Genomic DNA, 19,459 nt, shown 5'->3' with positions numbered 1-19,459 from the left:
CGCAGTAAGATAGGTTCTGCTAAAGGGCTGAGGTCCGTATATATACTAGTGGGGCTTGGTAATGTTAAGATAGCCGGGTAGAGTGCTGTAGCTCATGTCAGTCCGTTCCTTAGTTTAGTCTATGGACTGTGCTAGGCAGCAATAGGTCATTCTCTACCCCCCTAAAAGCTCTCCTCTAGATTTGATTAAAAAGATCCGACGCGTTTCCTGAGTACATTCATCAGGGATCAATACATGGATTCACTAGACCAGACGATAAGTGTGTGTCTGGTTCCTGAAAACACTGATATAGCGTATCTCCGCATTGATGGCAGCGGCTAGCGCCCGCGGGGAACGCCGGGTATATAAGGCTGACGCCACACCCACCTGTGTCATCACAGGGTGGCCGTCGACCAATGGGAGCGGGCCGAGAAGGCAGCTCCCTCCGCATTAGGTCCGCCCCCCCGCATCAGAGATGGTATGGCCAATGGAAGGCCAGAGGCTGGACCCAGCCTCCGGTCATGTGAGCACACGTCACCGGGGAGCCATAAGACCGCCCCGATTATGACGTGTGACGAGACCATTGGAGAAGTACGGGCGGAGGTAAACAAATCGGCACGGCCACATCCCGATATGTATTAGACACAGGGGAGTGGAGTAAATCAATAAACAAAGGACATATCGGGATGCTCATCACTTAGCACCCCCGGCGGAGATATTGTGTTCCACAGAACTACCACCTATAGCAAGTACAATAATAGACATGGATAGATGAAGGGGTTGCCGGTCCTGGCATGAACAAAGTAAAGCATACTAGTGGACGTATCTAAGAGACTGAAGGAAATGACAGAACATCTGCCAACCAGCTGTATTAGGGATCAGGGTGAGTATCTAGGATATACCTAGGATGAATAGGTGGACACCAGTGATAGACAGTATATATTGGTACCACATCGAGAGGATAATCGGTGTGGATCTAGGCATCTTAGTTCTATATAGCCCAGGCAACTATATTATAAGAAACTCGTAAAGGTCAGAGTCTCATTGAGACCCGCTGGCTCCATCGTTCTTAACGTGTAGATCCATCTAGTCTCTTTTTGACAGATGAGGCGATCCCAGTTGCCACCACGTTTTGGTGGTCTGATTTTTTCTATAACCTGGAAGACATTTAGGATCACTATGGTGTTTTTCCAGAAAATGTTTTGAGACTGGGGTCTCACGATGGTTTCTAATGTCGCCCATATGTTCTTGGATCCTCGTTTTTACGGGGCGGTAAGTTTTACCGACATAGTTGAGTGGGCATGGGCATGTGAGCATGTAGACCACTCCCTCCGTCCGGCAGTTGGCATACTCTCTGATCGTGAAAGACTCCCCCGTGCTCGCGCTACAAAACACATCCCCCAGGAGGACCAGAGGGCAGACATTGCAATTACCACATCTGAAGGTGCCAGGCCGAGTCGAGAGCCACGTCATGGCCATGCGTGCCGGTTCAAGGTGGCTATGTACTAATCTGTCCTGTATGTTCTTCCCCCTTCTGTATGTAATCGAGGGAACCGGTTGCAGGCATTCTTTGAGGTCTGCATCTTGTCTCAAGATACCCCAATATTTCTTTAGAATCTGCTTAATCAACTCTGCCTTTGCATCAAAAGTGCCAATTATGCGTAAGGCATTATCCTCCTCTCTCGTGCGTGGAACCAACAGATCTTCTCTCTTAGATGTAAGAGCATGAGGCTTTGCTAATGGTTCTTCTTGGGAACCCTCGTTCAGCCAGCCTGACGGTGAGGTCTCTGGATTGAGCCAGAAAGTCTTCCATTTGGCTGCAGTTGCGGCGTAATCTGAGGAACTGCCCCTTCGGTATGCCCTTCTTCAGGGGGACCGGGTGGCAGCTCTCCCAGCGCAATATACCAATATATACTGTCTATCACTGGTGTCCACCTATTCATCCTAGGTATATCCTAGATACTCACCCTGATCCCTAATACAGCTGGTTGGCAGATGTTCTGTCATTTCCTTCAGTCTCTTAGATACGTCCACTAGTATGCTTTACTTTGTTCATGCCAGGACCGGCAACCCCTTCATCTATCCATGTCTATTATTGTACTTGCTATAGGTGGTAGTTCTGTGGAACACAATATCTCCGCCGGGGGTGCTAAGTGATGAGCATCCCGATATGTCCTTTGTTTATTGATTTACTCCACTCCCCTGTGTCTAATACATATCGGGATGTGGCCGTGCCGATTTGTTTACCTCCGCCCGTACTTCTCCAATGGTCTCGTCACACGTCATAATCGGGGCGGTCTTATGGCTCCCCGGTGACGTGTGCTCACATGACCGGAGGCTGGGTCCAGCCTCTGGCCTTCCATTGGCCATACCATCTCTGATGCGGGGGGGCGGACCTAATGCGGAGGGAGCTGCCTTCTCGGCCCGCTCCCATTGGTCGACGGCCACCCTGTGATGACACAGGTGGGTGTGGCGTCAGCCTTATATACCCGGCGTTCCCCGCAGGCGCTAGCCGCTGCCATCAATGCGGAGATACGCTATATCAGTGTTTTCAGGAACCAGACACACACTTATCGTCTGGTCTAGTGAATCCATGTATTGATCCCTGATGAATGTACTCAGGAAACGCGTCGGATCTTTTTAATCAAATCTAGAGGAGAGCTTTTAGGGGGGTAGAGAATGACCTATTGCTGCCTAGCACAGTCCATAGACTAAACTAAGGAACGGACTGACATGAGCTACAGCACTCTACCCGGCTATCTTAACATTACCAAGCCCCACTAGTATATATACGGACCTCAGCCCTTTAGCAGAACCTATCTTTCTGCGGTCTGAGGTCACCAGTATTGCTTCTTTTTATCAACACATTTTTGGTGTAGGGATTACACTGTGGGTACACATTTGTTGTATTGGTTCGAATTTTAATAAGTATATTAAAGGTTAAGTTTTACCACTTCATACTCCCTTTACAAGGCAAAGATAAGTCTTTTCAGAAAACGCTCATTTTATAGAAATAACTTTATTCGAAAAGGAGAGAAGAGGTGTCATTAAGGCCATTATGCTTACCTTACATCCTTCTAGGTATCATAAAGTATTGTGATACTAGTGATGCCATACTAGATTTCTACATATCTCAAGAAAGAACATGACACTATTTTATATGAATTAATAAAAGTTATATTTGAACTCGAAACTTTTCCCTTCTCTTATCCTTTTTCCAAACAAGTGACAATTTCCTGTAGGTGGTGTACATCGTGAGTGTACTCAGTAGTGTGGCAACACAACCCCCTGTTTAACCATCACCCTCCCATCTGTTATCTTAGCCGCAGTGAGCACAGAATGGGAATGGGGGGCCAAAGTGTTCCCTCACAATGTCACTGATGTGCAGACGTAGAAAAACAAAAACTGCATTATGCACTGGTTTTTTTCTCACATGCAAACAATAGGCCTTCAAAGATGTCAATGGATCCTTAAAAAAAAAAATTATGGCAGCCTGTGAAGCTGCAGCACAGAGGGGATCTAGGAATCGTCCCTTGCAGCCTTTCAGGATCAAGTTGATTTTAAAAGGCAGGAAACCATGGTTAACAAATATACTGTGAGAAGATTACCACAGTCACAGGGCCTGGAACTATGAGTACGTGTCCCAGGTTTATTTTTTTTCCTTTAAGGGGTTAACCTGCTTTGCATATCTTTATGAGATGTACGGGACTACTGAATAGCAAAGTTTACTACTATCTCCAATACTATTCATTTCTGCTATAAGAAAGCACTTCAGTTTTAGTTTCATATTAAACCAACCAACTTGGATTAACTCACTATAGAGCCCCAAACTAAATGTACATTAGTAAAATAATTTGTCTATGCAACTGAAACTCCACCATAGGGCAGATTGACAAGAGTTTGCACTTTGTTGTTTTATGTCTGTTATGTTTCCGTTGTTCACATTCGCCAAAAAAAAAATAAGAAAATCAAGGTTTATTATTGGTTAGAAAAATTGGTTCCCAACATCATTAGTTGGAAAAAAAACGGATCTGTCATCAGTTTTTTTAAACTATTTTTTTTTTTTGCAGACTTCATAGACTTTTATGGCAGTGTGAAAAAATATAGATTCTAAAAATTCTAAAAAATAACGGATTCTAAAATTATTATCACAATGGATCAGTGGAAAAAATATTAAATGTCAAAAAACCCCTAGAAAACAATGGTTTAGGAAAGCTTCAGTGAAAATCACAGACTCACAGGGAGTATGACACGGTGGTGTCCAAAGGAATGATTTGAAAGATAATTACACGGCAAAATTTTGCCCATTGGCAAGAAAGGTATAATTTGTTGTATTTTTAAAAGACTGACTTATGAAAAAAAAATCTTTGCAGATTTAAAAAAATTGCTGGTTTTATTTAGGCAGTTGAAAACATATGAACTGAAATGCAGAAAGCAGATCATTGTCTGTTTTCGATGAAAAGCCATTAAAGTGCAAAAAAATAGTAGCATTCATTCATGCACAGTGTTGAGATTTTGAGGCTTTGAAAACCTCTTGAAAAGTTTTTAGGCATGTAGTAAACAAGTGTTTTACAGTTCCACAAAGATGAGTGCTCCCTGTCAGCCGCAGCATTCACTAAAGAGCTTTTTTTGGTCACTGACTATATTGCTGTTTTATAATCATTTTGATCATCAGGCATGCTTAATAGAACATTTTTGTTGGCGCCACATGAAACCATCCACAGGAGATTAGCAGGATTGCTGCATTGTGATGAGAAATTTCAGCCCTTCAAGATAATTCAATGGCTTTTTATGCATTTTGTACCATATGGAGAAATAATCCCATGTCCATATAATGATGAGCTTTTCTCAATCTTCTTGTAAAGTTCTTTTTCAGAATTTAGTTCCAAAATCTGAAAAGTTTAAAATCCAAGTTCTTTGTTTTTAACCGTGAACAGCTAAACAAGCCCACAACATGATACAAAAAAAGCAACAGTAAATGACTGATGCCAAAAATGCAATACTTAGTCCAATGTACTGAACAATAAGGGTCCAAAACGCAAAGAGGTACAGAACATCATGACACTGTCCATGGTATGAGAGGTAGTGACGAAAAACCCAAATACTTCCTAAAAGAGAAATACAAAGAGATTAATATAATACTCTTTTAAAATAGAATGACCACAATTTCATGTTAAACCATTAACTGGCTAATGTTTGAACCAAAGTTTATTGCCTTGTTATTGCTCTAAAGCAGGGGTCAGGAACCTTTTTGGCTGAGAGAGCCATGAACACGTCATATTTTAAAATGTAATTCTGTGAGAGCCATACAGTATGCACATTCCTACCAGTAGATAGGTAGCCATGGCACATGTCCCCCAGTAGATAGGTAGCCCCAGTACATGTCCCCCAGTAGATAGGTAGCCATGGCACATGTCCCCCAGTAGATAGGTAGCCCTAGTACATGTCCCCCAATAAATAGGTAGCCACCGCACATCCCCCCAATAGATAGGTAGCCACAACACATGCCCCCCTGTAGATAGTTAGCCCCATTACATATCCCCCAGTAAATGGGTAGCCACAGAACATGCCGCAAGTAGATAGGTACCCCAGTAGATAGATAGCCCCAGTACATGCCCCCCCAGTAGATAGGTAGCCCCAGTACATGCCCCCCAGTACATATGTAGCCACAGCACATGCACCCAAATAGACAGCTAGCCCCAGCACATGCCCCCAAGTAGATAGGTACCCACAGAACATGTCCCCTAGTATACTGGTAATCACGGCACATGCCCCCCTAGTAGATAGGTAGCACCATCACATGCCTGCTAGTAAATAGGTAGCCACAGCACATGCCCCCCAGTAGATAGGTAGCCCCAGTGCATGCCCCCCAGGAAATAGGTAGCCACAGAACATGCCACCAGTAGATAGGTAGCCCCAGTAGGTACCCCCAGTAAATAGGTAGGCACATCACATGGCCCCCAGTAACTAAGTAGCCACTGCACATACCGCCCCAATAGATAGTTAGCCCCAGCACATGCCCCCAGTAGATAGGTAGCTGCAGCACATGCACCCAGGCCCCAGTAGATAGGTAGTCACAGCACATGCCTCTCAGTAGACAGGTAGTGCAAGCACATACTTGCACCCAGTAGATAGGTAGCTCCAGCACATACCCCCAGTAGATAGGTAGTCACAGAAAAAAAGGGAATACTACCTGCTCTCCCTTCAGCAGCTTCTTATCACTCCCTCACTCTTCTCTATGACCCAGGCACCGCTGCCATCGTTGCTTAAGCAATGGATGAGTGGAGAGGAGTGGAGGGTTCTCTACTCTATGACACAGGTGCTGTCACCTAAGCAACGGTGTGGCGATGGCGCCTGGGTCACACAAAGGATACAGGCAGTGGTAACATCCCTGCCTGCATCCAGTGATCATCGCTGTGTGTGTCTTAGATGTACACACTGCCGATCCCTATTAATCAATGATTTATCAGAGAGCCAGATGCTGCCATTAAAAGAGCCACATATGGCTCCCGAGCCATAGGTTCCCTACCCCTGCTCTAAAGTCTTAGAGTTTATTAACATACTGCAGTCATATTGTTTTTTTAACTTTTTTCTGGTCATTTTTCAAGGATGGCAAGAAAAACTACAATAGAGCACATTCATTCAAAGTGCGTCTCGTGCTGGATGTCAAATCTGGCATAGTATTAAATTGTCTAATTGCAGTACCCGTATTTTCCGGACTATAAGGCGCACATAAAAACCTAGGATTTCCTTAGAAATCCAAAGTGCGCCTTATAATCCGGTGCGCCCTATGTATGGAGGAGGGCAGCGGACCCTACTTACATAGGTCCCCACTACCGGAGACAGCAGATCTCCAGCGGGAACTGCAGACCACACGGCACGGACAACAGGCGCCATAGCGCGAGCCAACTTCTGCCGCGTCGGTCTGCAGTTCCCGCTGGAGATCTGCTGTCTCCGGTAGCGGGGACCTATGTAAGTAGGGTCCGCTGCCCTCCTCCACCTGAACCGAGCCCCTTCCCCGGAGACCGCTCACCTCTTGCCGGGTCGGTCTCCGCTCTGTTTCCCTGCCACGCCCCCGGACCTCCGCCACACCACCGGACCCTGCGCCTTATAGTCCAGTGCGCCTTATATATGGAATTATTCCATACATAAGGCGCTGACTACTAATGCACCTTATAGTCCGGTGCGCCTAATGGCCCGTAAAATATGGTAGTTTATACCAGGAAGCTGCACCAAAACTCTGGCACATTAGCATCATTTTTGCACACATACTTTTTCCTGTGAAACCTTGCTACCTTTTCACAGGCTACACCTCTTTTTTTTGTACAAGAAAACTGTCTTAAACTGTCTTGATGAATGTGGCACATACAGTTTTTGGTTACATCAGAATTCTGTCATAAACAATTTGAGAAATCTGCCCCAATATGTCTATATTATATAAATAACCCTTAGTGCATGTCGGTTTTCTAAGATTTAAATGGGCCAGCGTGCCAAAGATTGCCAGTGACCGCTTCCAGTTAAATTCCTGGCCGCTTCCTGTGTCTCCTGCCAGATCTTTGTGCCTCGTGCCCTAGAGAAAGCTTGTTCCTTATATCCTGGACTTGTATTGTGAATTCTCGTGACCCCGATTCCATTCCTGATTCCGCTCCTCTGCTGCCAGCCCTGTTTTTCTGCTTCGCTATCGACTACGATCCAGTGCTTTCTGGAGGTCTGCTGACGTCCCTGATTACGATTCTGCTGTATGACTCAGTGCCTTGCCTCGGCCGCCACCACAAGCAAAGTTGTGCATGTGGAGCGACCTGGTGGTATCCTGCCGCAGCAAGTTCAACCCGCTTTGCGGCGGGCTCTGGTGAAGACTCACAGGTGTCGGCTTACGTTATCATTCACGGGGTTACAGTGGGTCCACAACCCCTGAATCCTGACACTCATGTGGGCCAAACATGATCTGGGATCTGTTATAAACATACAGATGCATTTACCTTATTACAGAGCATTGCAATGTGAGAGACGGAGAAATGATTTACATCTCATTTACCTACACTGATTATTGACAGCATATCCTTGTTTACAAAGGACAATGCACTGTAGATAATCTCTTATCTTTAACTTGGTATGAAGCTTTCCAAATAACTCCTCTCCTGGCCACTGGTTGTGCATCGTATTGCAACTAAGCTGCATTCATTTCTATACAGCTGAGCCTCAACACCAGTACACACCATGGTCAGGTGTGGCCCTGTGTTTAGAAGAAAGACAATCCCTTTAATTTAAGTAGATATATGGTTGTTGGCAAAATCCGGTAAAAATCTCTTGTGAATAGCATATATATACACTAGCTGTAGATCCCGCTAACTGCTTTTAGCTATAACAAAATAGAATCAGTTAACAAAAAATATTTTAGATCTAGCTATGTATTCATCTTTCCCTGTCTGTCTCCTACTCTCCCTGCCGGTCTCTCACTCACTGTCCCTGCCTATCTCATTCAATTTTCCTGCCTGTTTCTCTGTATCTCACTAACTCTCCATGCCTGTCTCTCACTCTCCCTGCCCATCTCTCTGTCACTCAATCTGCCTGCCTGTCTCTCACTCTCCCTACCTGCCTCTCACTTACTTTCCCTGCCTGTCTCTCTTTCTCTCACTCTCCGTGCCTGTCTCTTTGTCTCTCACTTACTCTTTGTCACAGGGCAAAATTTGGTGATTGTAAATGTGACGGTGCAGATTCCTTTAGCGGACATAAATGGGCACATACACAAAAACTCAGCTTTATATATTAAATTAATTATATGAATTAAACAGAGCTGGACTCCAATGAAGATGTAGAGCCATCTGAAGGAGGATCTGAAATATAAGTGTCACAGCAAAGGGTCTAAATAATTGTGACTGTCACGGGTGGTCCCACGACCCATATCGCGGGCTCACCCGTGCCTCTCGCCCCTCGCCAGTCCCGGCTCCTGCCCTGGCTCCTGCGCTCCCTGCCGCGGCTGCTCCATCTTCGGCCATGCGCGCTCGTCCCCGACTCCTAGGGCACGCGCGCACCGGCTTCTGCAGATTTAAAGGGCCAGCGGGCCATTAATTGGCGCTGGCCATTCCATGTAAATCTATTTAATCCTGCCTCTTCCTGTGATCCCTGCCGGATCTTTGTGCTTAGTGCTGTTTTTGTGTATTCCCGTTGTGACCCTGGTTCTGCCTTTGACTTAGTTCCTTTGCCGCCTGCCTTGACCTATTGCTACGTCTCTGACTCCAATCCTGTGCTGCCCGTCCTGACCGCCTGCCTGTCCCCGACTACGAGATTGCCTGCCATTTCTGTAGCTCGACCTTGGCTGCCATTGCGGACAAGTCACGCCTGTGGAACGACCTGGTGGTACCACGCCGCAGCAAGACCAACCTGCTTTGCAGCTGGCTCTGGTGAAAACCGGGTACCACTTAGACTCCGGTCCCAGGTTGTGGCTTGTGTCATCGTCCGCAGTGGTCCAGAGGATCCACAACCTCGAAGCCTGACAGTAACCATGTGATTTAAATTTTTTTGCTTAATAAATTAAGAAAAAATATGTACATTTCATATGTACATTAATAAGCAAAGTAAAATTACTTCTTTGATCTTACCAATTGGCTGCAATGAAACAATGCGTGGAAAATTTAAAGGGGCATAAATACTTTCAGTGCCCACTGTATATACAGTGTTTGTGTATATAAATCTATATATACATATCTAGATCTATATATCTATATAAATATATACACTTTAATGAGAGATCTAGTGAATTACCAGCAGTGGTCTGGAAGATTTGGGTTACTAACACATTGAAATGTATTAAGACTGACATTTCGAACAGGAGTCTTAAAATTCCCCCTGCTGTTGCTCTGGCTCCCACTGCCCACTCTCCCCTCACCCCGCTCCCCACCTGCTCTCTGCCCAACACACCCAAAGTGGCATGCGGGTTGGAGAAGCCAGAATACTGATTTGGAGAGGGAGATTCATGTGCTTTCTCTGCCAGAAAACTTAAAGAGAACCCGTCATGCAAAATAACCCCCCTAAACTAAATATATTTTCATAAACTGCCATTAGAGAGCATTGCCTCTGTCCCTTCATTGTCCCTCTACATGCCTGTAAATCTAAGCAATGAGGTCCTAAAGCTGTATGCAAATGACTTGTGAAATGTCCAATGAAGCATTAGCATATTCAAGCTGTCCACTCTATTCATGAGTGGGAGTCACAGCCACACCCCCAGTGCATGACTGACAGCCTGTATAATGATGTCATGTGCTTCCTGGTGCTGGTGGCCACACCCCCTGCAGCCTGTGTGTGCATGTGTGTGTGTTTAGGAGATATACAGCAGCTCCAGGCAGCCATGTTACAGCAGAACATGTCAGATTCATGTGTAGCTGATGTCTGTGTCTCTCACCTGTATATTAGGAGGATGCAGCATGTCAGCAGATGCAGCACACACACTGGCCATGCTTTACTATACAATACACACAGACATGAGCAGGGGGAGGAGAGGGGAGGGGTAACAGGGGTGACATCACTGCCTCTGATCATGTGACCAGCCTCATTTACATGATAAAGAATAGATGATTTTACAATGAATAATGTATGAAATAACTAGATAAAGCCTGGGATGGGATCCTTGTGAGCTGCTCCAACAGGTAGTGGTGACAGGACTAGTGGCAGAGACCTGATGACAGGTGTCCTTTAATAATGAATATGCCTCATTGGCTTTTGCCTTCCTCTGAATTCTGTGGTCTGTAAACATACAGTGATTGAACTCATATTAAGGGGTTTCTTCCACTGCAACTATATGGTAACAAATATCAATATTTACTTTTGAGCATTTGGAGTTCTTACCGGTTATCAGCCAACAGAACCAGAAGATGGACAGCGTGCAGAAGAACAAGAAAAACAAGATTAACTTGTCACTTGAAAGTAGCATCACAAGCGTGCATCCAATTAAGAGGAAAAGTACTCCTTGCACCAGCACGTAGACAGGGATGTGTCTCTCCAGCGAGCACTCACCCAAGTAGAATGTTCCTGTATGAAGGCAAGTCATTAATCCCACTCCACATGTCAAAGAAGTTAATTAAATAGGAATTACATAGTCCCTGATAAACCAAGCTCTGAAATTGTACAGCTTCACTTCAAGATGACTATTGTTGAATATATTTATGCCATTAAAGGGGTAGGGCCTAACTTGCTGATCAGTGGGAGCCTTAGCACTCCACTCGGCGATCTCCATCAGCTCCATAGAGATTAATGGAGTGGAACAGTCATGCGCGGCAGTCTGCTCCATTAATCTGCCGGAATGATGAGGGGTGAATAGGGCCTAACTTTTCTTCTTGAGAAAATCGCTTTAAAGCTAATGTTTACATGTTTTGATATAAATGTACATTTTTTAAATCTGACAATGTATTCTGCATTTTGTTTTAAAAACTTGCTGTTGAAATTTTTCAAGCAGAACTTTTGAGCCAAAGCAAGAAGTCCATATTAACCCTTTAAGGCTGCTGGCCTTTTTTCATTATGCGGTTTCCATTTTTTTGCTCCCCACCCTTTTTTTTTACTTTTCTGTGTATAGAGCTGTATAAGAGATTGTTTTCTATGCAACAAATTGTCCTTCCTAGTGACGGTATTTAATTTTCCATGTCGTGTACTGGAAAGCTGGAAAAAAAATTAAATTTTTTGCAATATGAGTCGACGTTTTCTTTGCTACAATTTTGGGGACGGTGCAACCTTTAATCGCTTTTTGTTAAAAATTTTATATGATGCAAAATGATGAAAAATGTTGATTCTGACATTTCAGCGCTATTTTCCGTTCACCACCAGGAATAACTGTTTTTAGATTTTGATATGTCGGGCATTCTGGGACACGCGATACCTAACATGTTTATGATTTTAATTTTTTAAATTTAAAGGGGGTTCATTTTTGTTATTTTGTTTTTTTTTTTACTGTATATTTAGACTCCCCTAGGGTACTTTAAGCCAAGGGTGTCTGATCACTCCCACTATATACTGCAATACTACTGTGTTTCAGTATATGGGGATTTTGCAGTGCATCTGTATCAATCTTATACTCACAGACAGTTACAGATGGTACCTAAAGACAGGCCAACTTAAACTCCCTGCTGTCTTGGCCATCTCACCGCCAATTACATCATGGGTCGCGGCGATCGAAACCAAAATGGCAGTGCCCATGCGCCGGCAACATTTAAAGTCCCCTGCACCTTTGCTGGCAGCATTTAAATAGTTAACACCCAGGATCAGCACAAGCACCGATTGCAGGTGCTAGCGACCAGTGTTTGCTGCATTATGCAGCCCATGATCCCCCTTCATACTCCACCTCCCGCATCAGGACGTTCAGGAACGTCCAATACGGTAAGCGGTAAAATGAATTGGAAGTGGAAAGTGATTATACATTTCTTCCTCCTGGGTTCACTGAGGTTGTCTTAAACATTTTCATTGAAAATGGTACTGATGTTTTCACAGTTTGTACAAATCATTTTATGTAAATTCTTGAAACCATACCAGAATTGGGTATATTGAATGGTAATCTGAGAGGTCCTTTTTACCATTCCTCTGCATAGATGGACATCATTTATTCTAAATTGCTCTTAAATCACTGTAAATGAGTCAAAGTAACATAACAAGCAAAGGTATCCAACACTCACAATCATGTGATCATGTTTCTAGCTTAATTTTAACTAATTAACCCATCTTTATAAGCAACTGTCAAAAGTTAAAACAAATGGTTTGCTATAATATACTGCTCCTATGGTTTACTAAAAGAATTTTATACCAGGTTTCAAATCTAAGTAGAGGATGTTCACTTTGGACAAACCAGATTTGTTACAAGTGTTCCTAGCTAATTACAAGATGTCTCAATTAGCTAGGAACATTGAAAAACAGTGAATGGACAAATCAGAATGTTTACATTAATATTATAATATTATTGGAGCTTTTTATGTATTTTAATTTATCTTACATTATCAGATTGGGGTGAGGTTACTTTAGGGGTGACATAGAGGTCAGTTGTGGGCCCTCTTCTTTTTATAGCATTTAATAATGCGCTGAATACAAGGGTTTTAGAATAGATGACACTAAGCCCTGTAAAATAAGCAACACAGGTGAGGAAAGTGTAATATTGCAGAGAGATTTTTGGAAGCTGGAGGCTTGGGTGGGGAAGTATTACATTTAATGTAGTGGTGTAGAGTGGTGTAGAGTAGTGTATGAAATATCCTACATTCCCACTTTTATTGTTAACTCACCTGTTTACCTATTGAAATTTACAACTGAAGTCAAATGCAAATGAGCGGAAAAGACTCTGCCTGGAATGAGTCATGAAGACGCACTACTCTATAATGCCTAGAAACAAGGTATCATTGTGGCATTTTAAAAGATGAGAGTCTCATAGGCCTGTAGTTCTGTGTGTCACAGAACCAAAGATCCAGACATCTAATGATAGATTTGGGAAAACAAGTTGCTATGTAACTATGGAGCACGAAGATCCACAAACCGGATGCATTTAAAAGCTAAGATTTTCATACTTAATTGCTCTAAAGACACTAAATGTCTCAAGGCACTATAGAGCCCAGCCTCTAAGAATGATCCATCTCAGGCACAAAGTGATTCGGCTCAGCTCATTTGCATATTACATTGGAGGCAATTTATCATAGGTAAGCTAACATCAAAGAGGGAAAGCATATTTTAAATATAGTTAAAACTAGAGTGTGTGCAATGGAAAATGACCAAGGTAATGGCTAGATGAGAAAAAGGAAACCAAGTCATCAAATTTGGGAACAAATGTTTAGGTTCTAATTACAATGTACATAAACACATTGAGATTTTTTTTTTTACACATTCAACTTATAATGTAGTCCCCACCCCTCGGCAAAGCTGGGTACTTCCAGGCACTGTGGCCTCCTGATGTTTCCATCAGGTGGCTTGTGCTTGTGCCATAACTGCAAATTGCTAAATGGTGTCAGACTTGTGGTTTATTTTTTTGCCTTCTTCTAGAACAACATAGAGCTACATCTTTATTCAACCTTTTCTACTGCAATACTATAATTACTTTATGTATGTTGCGCTATGCACATTCTTAGCATAGCATATTCTTATGATTGCGCATAGCACTAGAATAGCATAAAGGGAAAGCTTTCTTAGCAAAGTGTCGGAGTGTCAATTGGCTGGGGGGGTGTGCATAAATTAATTATTTGCGGAGCCATAGAGCGCCTCAGTCTCATTCGCATATGTTGTAAAACTCTATTTCTTCAAAACCCGGGCAATATGACAAAAGCAGCTTATTGCCATTCAGGATGGCAAGGGGAAGTGAGTATAAACATTGACCATCAAGTTTTCTGATGTTAGATGTCCTTTAAGTGAATGAAGTATAAATAAGAGTTTAGCTATAGAGAGCTTACATGAGAACCACTTGTCTTTTAGTCAAGTGTTTTTTCTATTTATTTTTGCTTTATTATGTTGGTTGTGTAATTCTCATTAGTCAGAATTATGATTAATAATACTAGTTAGAGTACATCTTGTGCCATTTATTGCCGTATTCAACAACTGTTTCAGGGGACTTAAAGGGGTTGTCCCACAAACCAAGTTAGGCCCTATTCACAGGAGAGGACCCAACCTGCTGATCGGTGGGGTTCTCAGTGAGTAGACCCCCACAGATCACAAGAAAAGGGGGTCCGATGGGGTCCCAGGGACCTCAGTCAGACACCTCCTTGTGCATAACCATTCTGCTCCATACATCTCAACAGAGCTAACAGAAATTGCAGAGTGCCGCACCACGCTCGGTGATCTCCGTCAGCTCCATAGAGATGAAAGGAACAGAACGGTCACCTGGGACTCCATCGGTTCGTGGGGCAACCCCTTTAATGCTGTTCAAAATCTATACAAATTGCATGTTGCAAAGCACAGTTCAGATATCTAAATGCAGGAATGTATTGGTTTGAGTGCAGAGGAAGATGGTTGGCAGAAAGGAACAAGAAGAGGAGGCAACTAGCTGACAAATACAAAAGAAGCAGCTCGAAATAAGAGAGGATGTAACTTTTCAACAAACTTTGCAAAAATCAGCAGCCCAATTTTGCAAATGAGTAGCAGCACTGTAGCATCTGGCTAGAAGCATCTTAAAGGATGTGTTTATCATGTGTTTATTAAAAAAATACTACATCCTTGTTTTCCCTTTTGCATTTTCAGTTTTAGAGAGAACTTGTTTGTGTGCTATAAGACTACAAGTGCTTTGGCAAATTTCTCTACATAATTTGCCAGTTCTCATCTTGCTTATGGGTTTGTAAGCAACAAGCATCTGTTTCTCCTGTTCTTGCTTAATCTCTATATTTCTCATTTGGTCTCCAAGAACCAGTGTATTGTATATTTTGTATTTTATATATTGAAATAGCAATCGGTCATGACTGTCCATCCTTAAATACATATTTCTAATTGTATACTGTGTTAACTAATGCTGTAAGTAAGTAACTTCTAGTCTAGGTTGTTCTAAGCTTCTTCCAATACAACAGTTCTGCTCCAAGCATTAGTAAAGTAAATTTCTGTAAGATATGCTCATTATAAATAAATGGAGAACTCGGTAACTTACCAATGATTATGAAAGATATTCCAGCTATGCACAGCACAGCAATCACAAGACATACACCAACTACAAAAAGAATGTTGAATTCAGAAATAGATATTAGACGTATATATTAAAAGCTGAATTAAGTATATTACAATATATATGCATTCCTGCTGAAACAATAACAGAATGAATTACTTTCTGATTACCTGTTTACACAGCCTTGAATATGGTGTAGGCGGCTGCTGTTTAATCTTGTGTGTGGCACTGATATCATAAACCTACGCACCGCTAAACAGAAAGGGCAGTACTTGCTAATTTCTAGACTGACTAATTTTCTAAATTATGTGGCATAAGGAAACCCTGGAACGACAATCTATACTTAGGAGTACAGCTGCATATAAACACACAATGCAGATAATAGTTTTATGTTATTGTAAAATATACATTTAATGAATAAGCTCATGAGTCCAGTGAATTGCTAAGTTAAACTCTTTCTTTTCTTTTAATTTCCTCAATCTTAAATAAAAACATGGAGTCAGCTGAACCAAGTCTGGCACATGCTACTTACCCCACAACCAGTAATAACCGCACAACTCTCATATACATTGTTAGCCACAGTCTTCATTGCTACTGAGGTGTAAAAGGAAATCTACCACTAAAGTTAAAGAGAATCTGGCATGCAAATTAACCCAAAATAAATAATTTATTAAAACCTATGATTAAAAAGCATTGCCCTTAATTTGCACATCCCTAAATGGTTCCTTTCCATTGCTGCAATGTAAAAAAAATCAATTTGTAAACTTATATGCAACTTACCTGACGTGAGTCAAATGTCACTATTTGAGTCCAATGAAGTCCTGCATATTCATGAGTTACTAACAGGACCCTGTCTCCTAGTTCCTGATTGACAAGTCTCAGTGTTACAGAACTGCTGCTATGTGGAACATTGAGATAGAGCTCTGCTACATCATTGGGCACTTCATATCATGTGACTAGGGTGACATCATCTAAGGTCCTTCTACATTTTGCACAGTCTACTCCATGTATGTATCTGATCACATGAAATCACAACAGCCGCCATGTAGGTTGGGGAGGAGTAGAAGTCCATAGAGGCATGCTGTAATCAAGCCATGATACTTTCATGTGATCAGATTTATGCATGGTGTACAGTTTGCTAATGTCATGAGGCTAAGAACCTGTGATGATGTCACTCTACTCACATGACTTGCGGAGAGGAAGCATTGAACATGGGGAGGTGTAGATGGGAGGGGCCAGCCGAGCAGGGTATGCCCTCTATGATGCCAGGTAATATAAGATAAATTTGATTTATGGGGATGTGAGGGAAACAATTTTTAGCTAAAAGAAGGTTGTCAGTTTGTCAATAAGGCTCTATAGCAGTGGTGGTGAATCTATGGCACGGGTGCCAGAGGTGCCACTCAGAGCCCTTTCTGTGGGCACCCGGGCCATCGCCCCAGAACCCCAGACAGGACTCAAAGAATCTTCCTGCAGCTCCAAGCAACTGAAAATATGCTGCTTTCAGTCATATGTTGATACTTACTTCGCTACTTGGGACTGTAGGTAGAGGGAGAATAAATAGACAGGGCCGAATTATCTTTGGAGGACCTCCTGCTGGCCCCTACAGGTCTACAGAGGGACACTGGAAAAAAGCTAAAATGCAAAGTTTCCATCTTTCTACTGTGTTGCTATCCTCAGGAGGCCAATATGAATGTTGAAGAACAGGGAGCAGTAAGTTACTGCTTTCATTTTTGGTTGGCACCTTGCGATAAATAAGGGGGTGCTTTTTGGGCACTCGGCCGCTAAAAGGTTCACCATCACTGCTCTACAGGGACCTGTCACTGGCTATATTTGTTAAAATGTGGTGACAGATTGCCTTTAAGCTGAATTAAACTATATATACTCACAATTCACAACAGGTGTTTGATCCACAAATAATCCTATACGTTGTCTGGTTCAAATAGAATTGGTATTTAAACTGCACACCTCATGGTGTTCACATTTTGGTATCATGATGCCAAGACAACATCCAACAATGCATTAATAGTACCATTTTAATCAGGGTGTTCACAGGTAGAAGTGTCAAATGAGCTTAGGATGTCAGAGTATCAATAGCAGGATGAAACTGCTTCATTGTGAACAATGGCTTGTGGAACCAATAATGGATGAGACACAACTCCAAGCATATTTAAAGGAGATGCAAGTCACCCAGGTGTCACATCAGTCCATTCTAAACTTGTTAGATCAGCGTGTTCTACATGCTAGATGACCTGCAAGGGTACCTGTCCAATTCGGTCCTGAATTCCATTGAAAAGCTATAGGATCGGGGCGTGGCCTAGCTGCGAATGTAAGAGGACGCAGGGTGCCGGAGCTCCGCCGCTCGTATCCTGTCAAGCATCCGTTTACCCGTCAGTGGACAGCCGAGATCGGCAGACTTACCCTCCCAGACACCGGGGACACGATCCTCCACCGGGCGACAGAGTATGACGGGCCCCAAACACCTGCGAGCGGGAGACAAGCAGACAGATCGCGGCGCACAAGATGGCGGCCGCCTGGGTCCGCCGGGTCCGCCCGGGAGGCCTCCACGTCCGGTGCTAGTGAAATTGCTACATTATAAGGACCGGGACCGCATATTGCGCCTAGCAAGAAGCCGTAATGAAATAACTATCAATGGAGCACACATTGCATTTTTCCAGGACTTTTCAGCAGAGGTTCAAAAGAGGAGACTACAGTTTCAAGACATCAAAAGACGTCTACGTGCTCTGGAAGTTTCATATTCTATGATGTACCCGGCTCGCCTGAGGGTGGTAGCTTTGGGCTCCACTCAGTTCTTTGACAACCCGATAGCTGCCCTGCAGTGGTTGGATGCCAACGAGGCGCGGCTGCGGGGGCACCAAAATGCTTTTTTTTTTTCCTTCTCCTTCCTTTTCCACCTTGTTTTTGCTTTTTCCCTATCTGCTTATTTGTTTTCCCCCTTTTTGAATATGGTTAAATATCAGTGCTGTACAATGAGGGTGGTTGACATGTATGGCATACTTGTATGTCAGTAGGGGTGCTGGGAAAGGGTACCCTTAGTAGCATATATGAGGGCATAGCTACAAAATGCAGGGTTGAATACTGCTGTGTGGTAGCGGCGGAGGAGACAGCAAGCAGTTGTGTTGTAATGCAGATTGTTATACGTTTATTGAGTCTATTCTGTGCTCTGAGTGGTGCTGTGGCAGTGCGAAGGATGCCGGTCGTCCGTAGTCTCAGGGGAGCCGTTGTCTCTCCCAACTTCAGTGAGATGCGCTGTAACAGCAGATACTCTGCACTACTCGATAGATGGCTATCTGATAGCCCTAACCCTCTACGGAGGGGAGGTTTAATGTTTACTAGGTTGGGGGGGAGAGGGGGGGAGGAAGATCCGGCCCGGGAGATTCTGGTCCTCATGGTTATATTGGTTATTCTGGGGGTGAGTGCTACGTTTTTTAATTCAAATCAACATGATGGAATTGGTTAAGTGTATGTCCTGGAATATCCGGGGTTTAGGTAATGCTAGGAAGCGTCAAGCAATGTTTAACTGCATTAAGGAACACTCGGCTTCAGTTGTTGGGTTGCAGGAGACGCATCTTACGAAAGAGACAGTGCAGATGCTTCATAGAGCGTGGGTTGGACATAGTTTCCATTCTTATCATACCTCCTACTCTAGAGGCGTGAGCCTTTTGATTAATAGATCAATCCCATTTGTGTGTCATGCTTCTTTTTCGGACCCGGAGGGTCGTATGTTGGGGTTCACTGCAGGTTATATAGGTGGGATTGTGTGTTGGTGGTCTTGTATGTCCCGCCTCCATACTCAAGTACGCATTTGAGGGATCTGATAATGCGTTTATCCACTATGCCGGAGGCCCCACTACTTATAAT

Source organism: Engystomops pustulosus, chromosome 7, assembly GCF_040894005.1.
Source record: "Engystomops pustulosus chromosome 7, aEngPut4.maternal, whole genome shotgun sequence".
Lineage (NCBI taxonomy): Eukaryota > Metazoa > Chordata > Amphibia > Anura > Leptodactylidae > Engystomops > Engystomops pustulosus.
This window is presented reverse-complemented; position numbering follows the sequence as displayed.